General features: G+C 40.0%; 1 protein-coding gene across 6 annotated transcripts in view; it reads right to left on the bottom strand.

Moving 5' to 3' along the window:
* CCDC85A (coiled-coil domain containing 85A) overlaps nucleotides 1–14,479 on the bottom strand; it is a 179,077-nt gene that overhangs the window by 121,242 nt on the left and 43,356 nt on the right. The window lies entirely within an intron of this gene.

Below are 14,479 nucleotides of genomic sequence, written 5' to 3'. Positions count from 1 at the left end.
GGATTAGACAGTAGTTTCTCGGCTATGACACCAAGAGCACAAGCAGCCTAAGAATGGGTGACTTCGACTGCATAGAAATTAGAATTCTGTTGCACTTCAAAGGACACAATTAAGAAAATAAAAAGCCCACAGAATGAGAAAAGGTATTTGCAAAATCATATCTGATAAGCAACATGTAATCAGATTATAAAGAACTCTTAAAAAGAAACCCAATTAAAAAATGGCAAAAGATTTAAATAGACATTTATCTAAATGATACATGGAAATGGCTAGTAAGACATGACAAGATGTTTATTAGTCATTAGGGCAATGCAAATCAGAACTACAAGAAATACCATTTACACCTACTAGGATGGCAATGATCCAAAGGACAGAAAATAACAAATGTTGACAAGGATGAGGAGAAATTGGAACCCTTATATGTTGCCAGTGGGAATGTAAAATGGTACAGCTACTTTGGAAAACAGTTTGGCAGTTCTTCAAAAAGGTAATCAAAGAGTCATCATATGGTGCAGCAATTTCATTCCCCGAAGAACTGAAAACATATGTCCACACAAACACTTGTACACAAATATTCATAGCAGCATGATTTCTAATAGCCAAAAAAAAAAAAAAAAAAAGGAAACTCTAATGTCCATCAACTGATGAATGGATAAAAGATGGTACCTCCATACAGTGGACTATTACACAGCCTTAAGAAGAACTGAAGTACTGACCTGCTACAATAAGAACAAACCTTATGATTATACTAAGTGAAAACGGCAGACACAGAAGATCACATATTGCATGATTCCATTTGTATGAAATGACCAGTATAGGCAAATTCATAGAGACAGAAAGTATGTAAGTGAGTGCTAGGGATTGCAAGAGGGGGAAACGGGGAGCAATTGCTCATAGGTATGGGGTTCCTTTTCAGAGCGATGGAAAGGATTCAATCTGGGATTACACGGTATTGATGGTTGCACAATCCTGTGAATTTACTCCACACCCTTTTAAAAGGTGAATTTTATGGTATGTGAATTACATCTCAATTTTTAAGTTTTGAACTCTAGTGCTATGTAGATTTTAAGATTATGCAAATCTTGGTTAAAAAAAAAAAAAAATCAAGCAATTCCATTTAAAAACTTTCCATGGAACAGACATAAGCATATAAAACGACAAGTTGATAAAAGGACCAAGTTATGATGGTCCTTGAAAGTATGATTCCAAAAGCCTTTTGAGGACATTTTCCAACAAATGATCACATCATATTGCCAGGAGCTGTCACTGAAGGGTCAGAACAATATGCTCACTGAAGGAGACCTTTCCAAAATCCAAAACCGGGAAAAAAATCTTTAGCTTAGTCTGAGGAATCAATGGTGAACACCCTTAGCAAAGCATAAGTCAGCCCAAAAATATTTTTTAACAATTCTTCATCATAAAAATGAACACTGCCGATTTATTTCTCAAATAAGCTATATGTCTCAGTATTTGAGCTGTTTGCAAGGTTCCAGACCCTAACGTACTACGTGATTCGAACTGAAATGCACATGGCTAGCTCCCAGCAACACGTAGCTTCCTACAAAGTTATTTTAAAAAGGAAACAGGAATATGTCAGATAAAACCCACAGAGAGTAGTCTGTCAGTCAATAACAAGGCATTAGTTCGGGCTTCATAAGCAGATTGCCTTTTTTTTTTTTTTTTTAATTTTATTATGTTATGTTAGTCACCATACAATACATCTTATGCCATTTCTCTTTTGGGCTCCATCATCCAGAGGTTTCTCTCTCCTGCCCCCTTTTGAACAAAGCAAACAGTATGACATGTGCCTTGAGTCTCAGGACATTTAATTATCTCTTTTTCTGACCCAAACAGGCTGTCCGTGCATATTCCACAGTCATAGAGTGACCTTGACAACCAGCTCAATAAAAAGAGACAGTGAAATATCTACTGGGGGAACCTCAAAACACACTCTTCTCTCTTCAACATTTTAAATTTCGGCACACTTTGGGCGCCTGGGTGGCTCAGTTGGTTAAGTGACTGCCTTCGGCTCAGGTCATGATCCTGGAGTCCCGGGATCGAGTCCTGCGTCGGACTCCATGCTAGGCAGGGAGCCTGCTTCTGCCTCTGACCCTCCCCCCTCTCATGTGCTCTCTCTGTCTCAAATAAATAAATAAAATCTTTAAAAAAAAAAAAAAGGAAAAAAAAATAAATTTCGGCACACTTTAGAGAGGAAATCTACCTCTCTTTTCAACTTTCCCTGCATTTATTTTTTAGCTGCCAAGTGAATTCTTAGGCATAAGGATCCACTTTGCTCTTAGATAAGTATCAAGCATAAGAGTATGAGGCTCCGTCTCATGAGGAGAACACAAAATAAAAAGATATAAAGTATTTAAATAATTTCTAGCAAACACTCATCTCAGACCACACAGCTATGGTTACAAGTGCACATGATGACTTCCTGAATGAGTCAATCCTCCACGAAAAGGGCTGGTTTTGTGTAGACTGTGCCCAGGACTTGAAATGATACAAGTTTATCCTTCTTGCACAGTACCTAACAAATGGTCTTGTATTAAGAAAATGATCAATTCTTTGACAGGAAAATGAATGAGCAGGTAAGCCAACAGCACCATTTTGTCACTCTAAGCAAGTATCCCCATAAAAACAAAGCCTCCAGGGGCACCTGGGTGGCTCAGTCATTGGGCGTCTGCCTTCAGCTCAGGTCATGATCCCCGGGGTCCTGGGATCGAGCCCCGCATCGGGCTCCCTGCTCCGCGGGGAGCCTGCTTCTCCCTCTCCCACTCCCCCTGCTTGTGTTCCCTCTCTCACTGTCTCTCTGTCAAATAAATAAACAAAATCTTAAAAAAAAAAAAAAGTCTCCAAAATAATTTTCAAAGATTTTCTCCACATTCTAAATGTATTTGTACAATGTACAACCAAAGGAAACTACGGGCTATACCGACTGTGCCATGAGGAGTTGTATTTTTAACAAAAGGATTCATTATGTTCTATGTTTTGAATGACGAAGTTGAATGCTGAGTGCTGCTTTTCTATTAGCCTGCCGCCTCAGGGCAGCAAGGCACCGTATAAGGAGCAGAGATAAACAGGACAGGCAGGCCGATCGGGGTTCAAAGCCCAGCTCCACAACGAATTGGCTGTGGGTGAACTTGAGGAGTTCACTTTGCCTCCTTAACTCTCAGCTTTCAACTCCGTAGAACAGACATAACAATGTCTACCCTTTAGCGTGGCCATGAGGCTACAACACGACAACAAGGCTCTCATGCCCACCACAGTCTGTGGCACCGCTCACAGGAGGCTCCCAATGGAGGTTATCTTCTTCATTTACAAAACAAAGGACACTTCCTTACACATTCTGTTACAGCCAACTTTGTTCATTTTTGTTAGCATTCGATGCCAGAGGTAGCGGAGCATCACAGTTAACCAGAGTTCCAGTAAAAGAGAGAGGAGATGTGAGTTTGAATCCTAGCTCCACTGCATACTGCTGAGAAGATCTGGACTGAATTCCCTAACCTCCCAAATGCAGTCTATCTTTGAAATAGGGACGAGACATTCATGTAAGTTGCTTAACAAAGAGCTTGATAAACATTTAGAGATTATTGTTATGAATGATCAAGATGCTTACATGGTTTTTTTAATCTACCAAATTCCCTTAAAGTATAAATCTACTGAATCTCCATTATGGAGGAAAAAAGCGACCTTACACCAGAAACACCTGCAGACACCTGCTTTCTGCCTCCTGCAGCCAACCTTTCCAGTCAAATGAGCCAGGTCTGTCTGTGATTTGAATTATAACTGTAACAATAAGCTTGAAGAACTAAGTGTAAATTACAGTGCTAAGTCATGACAGCAATCTGAAGAGAACCTCTATCTGGCTTTGACGAAGCGCACAAGCCGTATTTAAGTGAGCAGCTGTCCACACTGGGCGAGGTCTGTGGTTAGCCCTCCTAGCAAGGCTATAGATTATGGATCTATCCCCAGTGGGAATCCCAATATAAATGCCGAAATAAGAACCATTTAGAAATGCCCCTTTACACCAAAGCGCACTTTGCATGGATAAACCAACTAATGTATTTTGATGAGCCATGTACCTAAGTTCACAGGAAAGCTGGACAAGACAAAGAATAGGATAGAATCAGTTTTCTTTGGGGAATGGGCCCTACTTTGTTGTTAACTGAAAAGACAATCTAGTACACCTCACGGGTGACTGCATCATTCACACATTCAGGTGTGAGACTAGGAATAAGAACCATGGGGACAGAAGCAGCCTGACAAATGTGCACAAATATGAGGCCAAAATGCCAAAGCAGCCATTTACAGAGACAAAAGAACGTCTTCAGAAGATCCAGGTTCTTTCCTTTCCTCCATGAAACTGCATGCTTGTTTTCTCTCATCTGCCCCAAGTCCTCACCCCTTGTCCTGATACCATGCAGGACGTTTTTAGATCCTGAAAGAGAATATGTAAAAGGTGGGTGGAGAATTAAGAGGAAATGAAAACGAATTTCTCATAGAATGTCAAGACATGTGAGGTCACGCCTCCTCAACCCTCCGTGAGTTAGTTGCTCTTCCTTTTCCATCTCCACAGCACATGAGCTTCTCACCTCCTCTCATTACCATCTGTACCTGACTTCGAACTCAGGGGAGGGGGCAAGACCAGAAATGGACTCGAGAAGTCAGGCCCAGCCTCGTCACCTCTCCTGGTCTCCCAGTTGCTCAAGGCCCTCCCCTCCCCCATTCCATCAGGCACATGACCGTGACCATGCCACTTTTCTGCTCAAACACAGACAGCAGCTCCCTACATCCTCCTAATACCTGTCAGAGAGCACATGCTAGGTACCAGGGACTGACAGCACACGGACTTTTCCTGCAGTACCCCCAGTGCTTGCATGACCCTGGAAGCAAGTTATTGTTCTGTCGTTATCATCATCATCATCATCATCATCATCCCCAATAGTATTCAAACTCCATACTTGTATTTTCAGCAGTTTGTTTTCAAACAAACTTCTTACTGCTTTGCAGTTCTTCCCTTTTGATTCTTGCTTGTGACTTTCCAAGTAGTAGGAATGCTCTCCTACTAACTGTATACCCCCCCCTTTTCAAAGGGGATCTCAAACACACCTCTTCCACAAGGACTTCTCATACCGCTTAGCCAAAACTAGCAGTCTCTCTTAATTATTACAGAGCTTTTTAGTACCACCCATATGGAACTTTCATTTGATTTTGTACATCTCTCTCCTCTGCTAGACTGACCATTCTTCAAGAGACTTAATATCATGACGTCAATGCCTGTGTTAAACATTAGGTGCACAACACACATTTGCTCAAGAAACATCTTATAGATCAATACTAACTTTGAGGAGAAAACCTCATCTCTTTATCATCTTATGCATCTGCTTCTCTCATTGATTAGATTTTTTAAGATTTTATTTATTTGACAGAGAGCGAGCCAGCGAGCACAAGCAGGGGGGTGGGAAGGAACGGCGGGCGGAGGGACAGGGAGAAGCGGACTCCCCACTGAGCAGGGAGCCTGATGTGGGGCTTGATCCTGGGACCCTGGGATCATGACCTGAGCCGAAGGTAGACACTTAACTGACTAAGCCACCCAGGCACCCCTGATTAGTTCTGTCTTTTCCCTAATTTACCTTTTTCATGCATATGTAAAAACCAGTATCAAATAAGCCTCCCATGGCATTAAATTATTTTTCAAAGTACATCTAACGACGGTTATTTCATCAAGGCTCTGGTTGGTTCTACAGTAAGTGGACCTTAACAAAAAATTATAGGAGGAATCTATGTAACTACTCTATTAACTATTTCAAGTAATGAGATTATCCACATTTTTATTTAGATAAGTTTTCAGATTAGGAGTCATCAGTATTTAGCTTTATATTTTTCTCCTATCACACCGCACACCATGGAAGATGGCATTTCATATAATTCCACTGAAGATATTTTTAGCTTGGGCATAGGTCTCCAGGAAGTTTAATGGAAATTAATGACCCCAAAACCTTACATCTGTTTTGACTTGTTTCTGATTTTAGTAAATGGTTTCTCACAACCTGAGATCAACTCATTTATACCCAGGCTTATATGTATATGGGAACATTTCCTAAGCTATTTCTATCAGCAGAGATGATAAAAACTGGTCAACCTTTCATAATGTGGTAATTATTATTCACCAAATAATTAAACCATAGTGTCTTCCTTAAGTCAGCAAACAGGCAGGACAAGAAAAGAATGTGTAAATACTCAGGTGAAGGAAGAGGAATACATAATTAAGGGGTTAGAAAGACTAGATCAATTCTGAATATCTTTAAGAAAGGTCTAAGCTGGCTCCAGAGGACATGCATATTTCAAAGGGAAATGAAACACGGAAAGGAGAAAAAAGTGGATGATGAATGATGGCTGATGGAAGTGAAGCAGGCAACTTTGAGGAAAACACTGAGGAGTCCCAAAAGAATCCAGATGGGAATAAGCATGAAACCCAAGAGAAAATGAAAATCCATGGAGGCTTAAATTTTTTTTTAAGATTTTATTTATTTGAGAGAAAGAGAGAGAGATTGAGAGAGCGAGCGTGCACCTACTTGCAAGTGGAGGGAGAAGGAGATGCCCCGCTGAGTGCAGAGTCCAATGCGGGGGGTGGGGGTGGGGCTCCATCTCAAGACTCTGAGATCACATGACCTGAGCCAAAATCAAGAGTCAGATGCTTAACTGACCTGGGCCACCCAGGTGCCCCCCATGGAGGTTTAATTTTTTTTTAAAAAATCAGAAAAGTAATTGTAGATTTATTTTTGAATAGCTAAGAGTTAGAAAAGAAAGGCCGAGCAGGCTCAGAGGGGGGCCGGTCCAATACAACAGCTATTTACTGAGGTCCCAGCGAGGGCCAGACAGCCATGCTAAGAGCTGCTGAACCTACAAAGACAGAAAAGAAAGAAAGACCCTGCCCTTCCAAAGCCCAATGAAATGACAGAAACAAAGCTAGCACATACCTAAAAACCACGATAGATGGCAGATTGAGACGACTGTCAGGAGAGAAGCACCTAGAGGTAAGGAGGGAAAGGAGAAAGCTCCCTAATGACGGAAAGATCTCATGAGCACATTTGAGCATGCACGCTATTCTCATTCATGGAGAAACGAGAGTTACATGAACACCCCACGCTGCCTTGTATTAAAAAGCAGGAAGAAGACTTTCTCATTTTAATGTGGTTGGGCTGGGAAGAAAGAATGTGGAAATAAAGGACCAGAACAAGCAATACCCGTGCTACAGTGTTAAGTATAAGGAGGTATCCTTCAAACACTGGTGAATACGAGCAGCGACGGAAAGATGTTCTAGGCGGCATTTCAGGGCAGAGAGCAATTGTCAGGTGCTGTGCCACTGAATCTCCAGAATAAATTTTATTCAACATCTTAGCACAGAAGTGTGAAAATAATACTTGAAAAACAACTCAGCTCTTGGTACATTTCCCACTGGATTATGCATCAGCTGACTTTTTCCCTTTTTCTCTTGACCTAAACTGTAAGGAGGATTTTTTTTTTCCTTGCAGACTTAACAAAATGGGGTCAACTCAAGCAAGCATCAGTAAAAACCAACAACAACAAAAATAAAAAACATGGTGAGTAACACATCCCAAGGGCCTTCCCTCAGGGAGCTTACAGTAGCTACAATTCAGAGGTCGTCTGAAGGCCATTCTTAGATTCTCAAGTACAACACTTGAAAACTCTGATAACATCCCTTAGAGCTGAGGTCAGCCAGCCCTGGGCTGAATCCAGCCTACCGCCTGTTGTTGTACGGCCCAGACACAAAGAAGGAGTTTTACATTTTTAAACAGTTGAAAAGGAAGTTCTTTCAATATACTTTATGACACATGAAATTATGAAATTATCTAAAATTCAAATTTTAGTGTCCATAAATAAAGTTTGATTGGAACACAGCCACATCCATTTGTTTACATCTTGCCTATGGTTTCTTTGGCACCATAATAGCAGAGCTGAGTAGTTATGACAGAGACCTATTGGCCCAGAAACCCAGCCTAAATATTTACCATCTAGTTTTTTACAGAAAAAGTTGGCTGACTCTGGCTTTAGAGCGTGCCAGGATTCCCCAACACAAATGTTTAACATGTATTTCCTCTGCTATGTTTCAAAAAGATGAGACAAGAAAGCTGTGTAGTTTTATCGTTACAGAACAGGCTCTGTAGTCAGAAAGACAGGGCTCCAGGCCTGGCCTCTCAGTCACCAGCCGTGTCATCCGCCTAGTGACTTAACTCATCACAGCCTCAGTTTCCTTTCCTGTCCAGGAGAGTACTATCAATCCACACCAACCCATCAGCAGCGTAGGTTTACCAGAAGCTGGACAGGCTGGTGAGTTCTTGGCCTTGCCTTCTTAGCTCACATGCAAGCCTTTCTTCTTCCATGGGCACATTTCTGACATGTTTATGTTTGCACAACACAAAAGGCATTGGTCATATGATAGCACAAAAGACAAATCCCGAACCACAAATCCCGTTTTCCCGGTATCAGTCATTCTTAATGCCTTTCAAATCACAGATCACTTTGAATACAATCATGTATTCATTCACTCAGCAAATAATTTAGCTCTCATGCTGTGCCAGACACATTGCAGACGGCAGCAACAGGGCACTAAACAACCATATCCTGTGGGGGAAACCGCTAATGGAAATGTGTACCCTTATATATACATATATACATATATCTCATATATATCAAACATATTTTTCAATCTATATGGGGGGCAGACCCAATGGACTGGATGTGGAGGGTAAGGAAATGCAAGACATCAAAAGCAAGTAGTAAACTTTTCGCTTGAGCAACTGGTGCCATTTCCATGGGAGAAGCAGCTATGGAGAAGAAATCCAGAGTCTTAGACACTTAGACATCCTAGTGAGAATGTTAAATAGGTATTTATATATCAGAGTCTGAATCTTGCAGACAAATCATGGCTACAGGTACGGATTTGGGAGTCCTCTGTATTTAGGATTTAAATCCATGGGACCAGATGAAATTATCTAAATATTTAGGTAAGAAAGGGAGGTATCCAGAAGAGCATCCTCCAACACTGAGAGGTCAAGGAGAAGAGGAAGACCAAGAGCCCAAGTGTAAGAGAAATCACAGCCAGAGGAGGAGGCAAAAGATCATGATTTGCAGTTCACTTAGGCACCTAAGCGACTTTCAGTAGCTAAAGAATAGGACAAAAGCACTATCTGAACCAGGAACAGTTTGTTCTTACTCTTTTATTTCTTCCAATATTCCTCTACCCAGGACCAGCACCTACCATGCCCTCAGAAGGCCAGTACTGGGGAGCAGGGGTTGTGGTAGGGGGAGCAAAAAGCAAGTGCTGAGTGACAGCTAAGGTCCCTCCACTCATGGAGCTCACATTTGGGTAGATGAAGACACAACAAACAAGAAAAAATAAACAAATACACAAGAAATTCTCAAATGGGATTACTGCTTTGAAAAAAAAAAAAAATTAAACCAGAGTCAGAAGCAGAGAGGTTTCTCTAAATTGGATGCTCTGGGGAAGACTCTGAGACCTGAATGACAAGAGGGAGCGGCCACAGGAAGAGCAGAGGAAGAGGGTTACATTTATGCTTTTAGCATCTCATTTCCAACATTAAGCTTAAAGCCACTGGAAAATTATCCAGACTTTGCAGTTTAGCAGCAATATTTCTAATAGCAGGAAAATAAATATGAACTCCTGGGACTGCCTATAAAAAAGAATCAGTCATTACTTCTTTTATGAGGTTTTCAATGACCGAGAGAGTAAGGAGCAGGGAAAAGTAACAACGGTTTGTACTTTTACTGCCGGTGTCCAAGAACTACATCATCTACCCTAGGTATCTATCCCTAGAGTAAGTCTATGTTCCTAAATTATCAGTCATGAGTTACTAAGATCATAAGCAGAGAAGAGTTTATTGAGTTCAGTTAGTCTAAGTAATTGGGCAAATTTCATCCAGCCTCAAGAAAATGTTTGAAACAAAGAAAATGAAACTAAGCATGAGCTACAGGGAGTGGAAGGCTGGATATGTTGGGCTCAAAACTGCCTAATACCTGGCTAAATTTCTCTGGCTGATTCTGAAAATGACCCTGTCCAGTATTAAGAAAAAATTGGCCCAGCAATACTTTCTCAAGCATAATTTTATGGACAACATTAAGATCTGTATCGACCTTACCAAAATTCTGACAATTAAGAAACAAATTTTCCTAGTACAGTATCAGAGTCCAAATTCAGGTACATCTTGCTAGTTGTAAAGCAACGTGAGCTCAAGGTGAAAGTCCTATCGATTGCCTGGTGAAAACCCATTTGCTGAGACTGATTCATCTTTGCCTTAGAAACAACACAAAGACCATGTAGGCATTTTAAGCCAAATTTGTCCCATATACTGTTTTGAAAAATTGATCACATTTTCACGTTTCATTTAGAAGAAAAATCTAGACTTATAGATTTGGCTGTTTATAACTGTGCTTCAACTTGATTCTTCTATCTTTAAAAACAAAACAAAACACAAACAAGTTTATGGTCACTTGGAGCAAAAAATCAGAGGTCTATGACAGCAAATGTGCTGCTCCTTTTCCTCGCTCTTACTTTTTCCCTCCTCTTCTCTACACTCCGGGCTTCCGACCAATACCCAAGTATTTACAAAACTTTGCAAAACTAAGGCCTAAAGATGACTGGCAATCAGTGACCCATAGCGTTTGCCATGATTACTGGCTACGATGTTAATAATCTTACCTGAAAAATAAAATGTTTCCAGTTTTTCTATTAAAAAACTAGAGAAAACATTACACACGCTCAAAAAACTCACCCAATCAAAAGGAAGAAATAAGACAGTTGCAAAATAGTACAGATATTCACAGACATGAGTCTGTGTCTTGATTAGGTAGGATTAAGCTCCTTATAAGCAAATACTGGAACACACACACACACCGGATATAAAATGGACAAATGACACTTTGGATACATCCAAAACCCCAAAAAATTCCCAGAGGGGATGGGGGATAGGTCCTAATTCTGCTGGTAAAAGTCCATGTCACAGCAATCCTGGTCTATGGTGGGAAAATCCTGTCCTTGGCTTGATTTTACATAACAAAGAGACTCTTAACCAGGCAGAAGTTTAGGGTCTTCAGAAGCCTTGCAATCATCCCAGGTACCCCGTCCCTTTATTTCAGCTGTGCAACCGCAAAGCCTTCATGTGGAAGTTCATTATTTAAGCATATTACTATCCAATGAATATAGTTTAGAAGGTACATAAAAACTTCTCCCAACTTAATTTCGCATCTTAATAAGGTCAAGTGGAGTACAAGTAAAGAAATAGGAGGAGGAAAAAGATAATGTGTAGGCTTTTATGTTCTTGCCTTTTAATGCTTAATATTAATAATAAAAGCAAATGTATTATTGTATACTTACTGCGTGCCAAATAGTGTGCTGTCTTATAATTCTGAGAACAACCTTATATGACATGTACTATTATTATTCTCAGCTTATGGAGAAGGAAACTAGGACACAGAGATGTTAAGAATTGTGTTCATATCACAGAGCTTGTAAGTAGCAGAGTCAGAAAGCAATATTGGACTGGCTAGCTTCACAAAGGAAGTTCTTAATTACACAGTTATTCCTTGATGCTCAATGGGGGAACTTTAGTCCTCAGTTCTGCTCTGTGCCATATCCTTGGAAAAAAAGCATCTCAATCCCTCAGCAATTCAGTCATTTCCAGGATTCTGAAATAGGAAAGCTCTGGTGTGCACAACACTGAGTCCTTCACAATTCTTAAGATCAAGGTAAGCACATTTTGAAAGGGGCAATCAGACCAGCAACAAGCCTCATTAAGCCCACAGGATGGGGATGGGGGAGTGGTTCTGAAAAAGGCCTCCAGGACCCTTGTACTCACACAGGGGACAGTGGTTAGACCTCTGTCTATAACGACTAGGCTGGGCAAATCTTCAAACCAGGAACCCGAGTCTCAGCCAGAGTAGCTACACAGCTCAAATGGACAAAAACCAATTCCTGCTTAAAACATTTCTTAGAAGACAAATGCAAAAACAAAACAAAACAAAAAAACCCGATACCATGGTCCATTTTCTTGTCCCTCCAGGCTATTTTTCCACAAATAATGAAATCATTTTAATAAAAAAAATGAATAATAAAACCCTGGATTATTTTTAAAATCTGAAAACATTATATCTTCCCTTCTGTTGCCAAGCAACACACTTTTGCTATGATACAATTTGAGACCTTGATTAACATTCTCAGTTGTATAGAAAGGATATAGAAACAGGATATCTTGATTACAGAATGAAGTTTTAAAAAAAAAAAAAAATGAAAGAAAGGAGAAATAGGAATCATATTAAATCATTTGATTTTTATACTGGAAACAGTAAGCCACGGATTCTTCAATTTCTGAAAACTCAGTGTGCAGAATAATAAAGAAGAATTCTATGCAGCTACTCAAATTGCTGCAGCCATGTAAAAACATAGCAAAGTCACTCTTCCCACATTAGCTGTAATCATGCACTGTCAGTTCCTGAATGGTTTTCATTAGCTTTTACACCTTTTAGTGTTAGAATCTGCCTGTTGAAATTATTCAGGATGCATCCTTGCAAGTACTCATATAACAAAGAAAAAGCCACCAATATTTGGGTACAAAACTCCAAAGCTACAGACCCAGTCCATGTTAACAGCCTTCTACTTGAGCTATGAAGTCAGATATCAAAACTGTGGGCAGAAATTTTAGAGAGATTTTAAAGGTGTGACTACCATGCTTGGGTGACTTCATTAATCCTATAAAGCCAGTGGGGAGAGTGGGAGGACTGAGCAATGGTAACATTTGGGAGATACAATGAAGATACAACAGTTCGACAAAACAGAAGAAAGGAAGGAAATTTACAACAGCAAAGCTAACACCAAATGTAATGTAACAATATGCACTGAGGTTAAAAAGATCAAATTGGGAAAGTATGATTTTATGAGCAAAAGATCTTGGACTTTTAGCTGAATGGAGGTTCAATATACGCTATAATACAGTTGTTTAAAAAGCATTTTTAAAATGAGTGAATGCTAAGTTCTGGGCACTGTGCTAAGTGCTTTAGATGCCACCAGTTCTATGTGATGGCATCCTTTCTCACATCCATTCAATACACATTTAATGAGCACACACTATGGTCTATAGGCACTGTTCTAAGAACTGGGTAACTGATGGTAAGCAAAGCAAAACAAATACAGTTCCTGCCCTCATGAAATCCACAGGCTAGAGGAGCTCCTTTATTTTATGGATGAGGAAATTAGGCACATTCCAATAACTTCCCCACAAAGCTAGTAAGTAGCAGGCCTGGAATTTAAACTCCAGTGTCTTTGATTCCAGAGCCTAGAGTCTTAACCACATTACATATGTCCTGACTTGGCAGGTAATAATTCCATTGTACCTTGCAATGATACCACACCTGGAAAATTATCTTCAGTTCTCTGTGATGCATTTTAAGAGGGGCCTTGAGTTCCTCTCGATACATTCCATTTTGTCAATCAGGATAATGAAATATCTAGAAAATGTATCAGGAATACTCTCTAGGTTGTATAACCAGGAAGGATTTAGCTGGAGATATGATAAACATCTTTACCTAATAGAAGGATTTTTACTTTGAAAAATTATGCTTAAAGTCTTAAGCATAAACCAAAGAGGACATAATGGGGGGTGGGGGGAATGACAGCAAGGGGGCAGATTTCAGTCCAACAAAAATAACTTTCTGACAGAAAATATGACCAAAATTGATTATTGGTGGCTTTAAAACAAAATAAAGTCCCATGAACTAAAATTCTTCAAGGGAAGAATGGCCAATAAACCACTGATGGTGATGTGGAGGGTATGTGTTAACTGGATCAAATGGCTTCTAAAAATCCACCCACTTTAATATCCCAGCATTCTAAAGGAGATTCATATACTTTGTTTTCTGACACACACACAATTCAGGTAGCTGGATATATTTCTGTATATAGAAGGAAAAAAGCTCTACTTTTCTCTTTTCTTTTTAAATCATGTTGATTATATCAAGGAGAAAAGCTCAATTAAGTATCAAGTTATCTTTAACAACTCCCTTTAACACTTGCTGAAAATACCAAAACAACAAAATAACAAGAAATGGCAGGAACGGGCTGAAGCCAACCCAGGAATTGAGGATCTGAGTTGTAGAATACAAATGACTATTAAGAACAAATTCTCTACCAGCAAATCTAAAAGGCTTCAAATTCTGACAATATGTAACCCTATCACAAGTCCACTGAGCATAAGTGTACATTTTAGTCTATGTGAACTGTACTCCCTGGAGTTGTTCAATGCACAATTTGCGAGGCCATATGGCCCAACCCTGCTTATCCTTTTTAAACCAAGAGAACATGACTGACCCTCTTCCAGTTAGACACACTGAGTTCCATTTCTACTGATGCCCAAGGCTTCATAAGCTCAATTTTTCTTTC

The sequence above is a fragment of the Leptonychotes weddellii genome, chromosome 10 (genome assembly GCF_054177405.1).
Source record: "Leptonychotes weddellii isolate Sample4059 chromosome 10, ASM5417740v2, whole genome shotgun sequence".
NCBI classification, from domain to species: Eukaryota; Metazoa; Chordata; class Mammalia; order Carnivora; family Phocidae; genus Leptonychotes; species Leptonychotes weddellii.
This window is presented reverse-complemented; position numbering and strand designations above follow the sequence as displayed.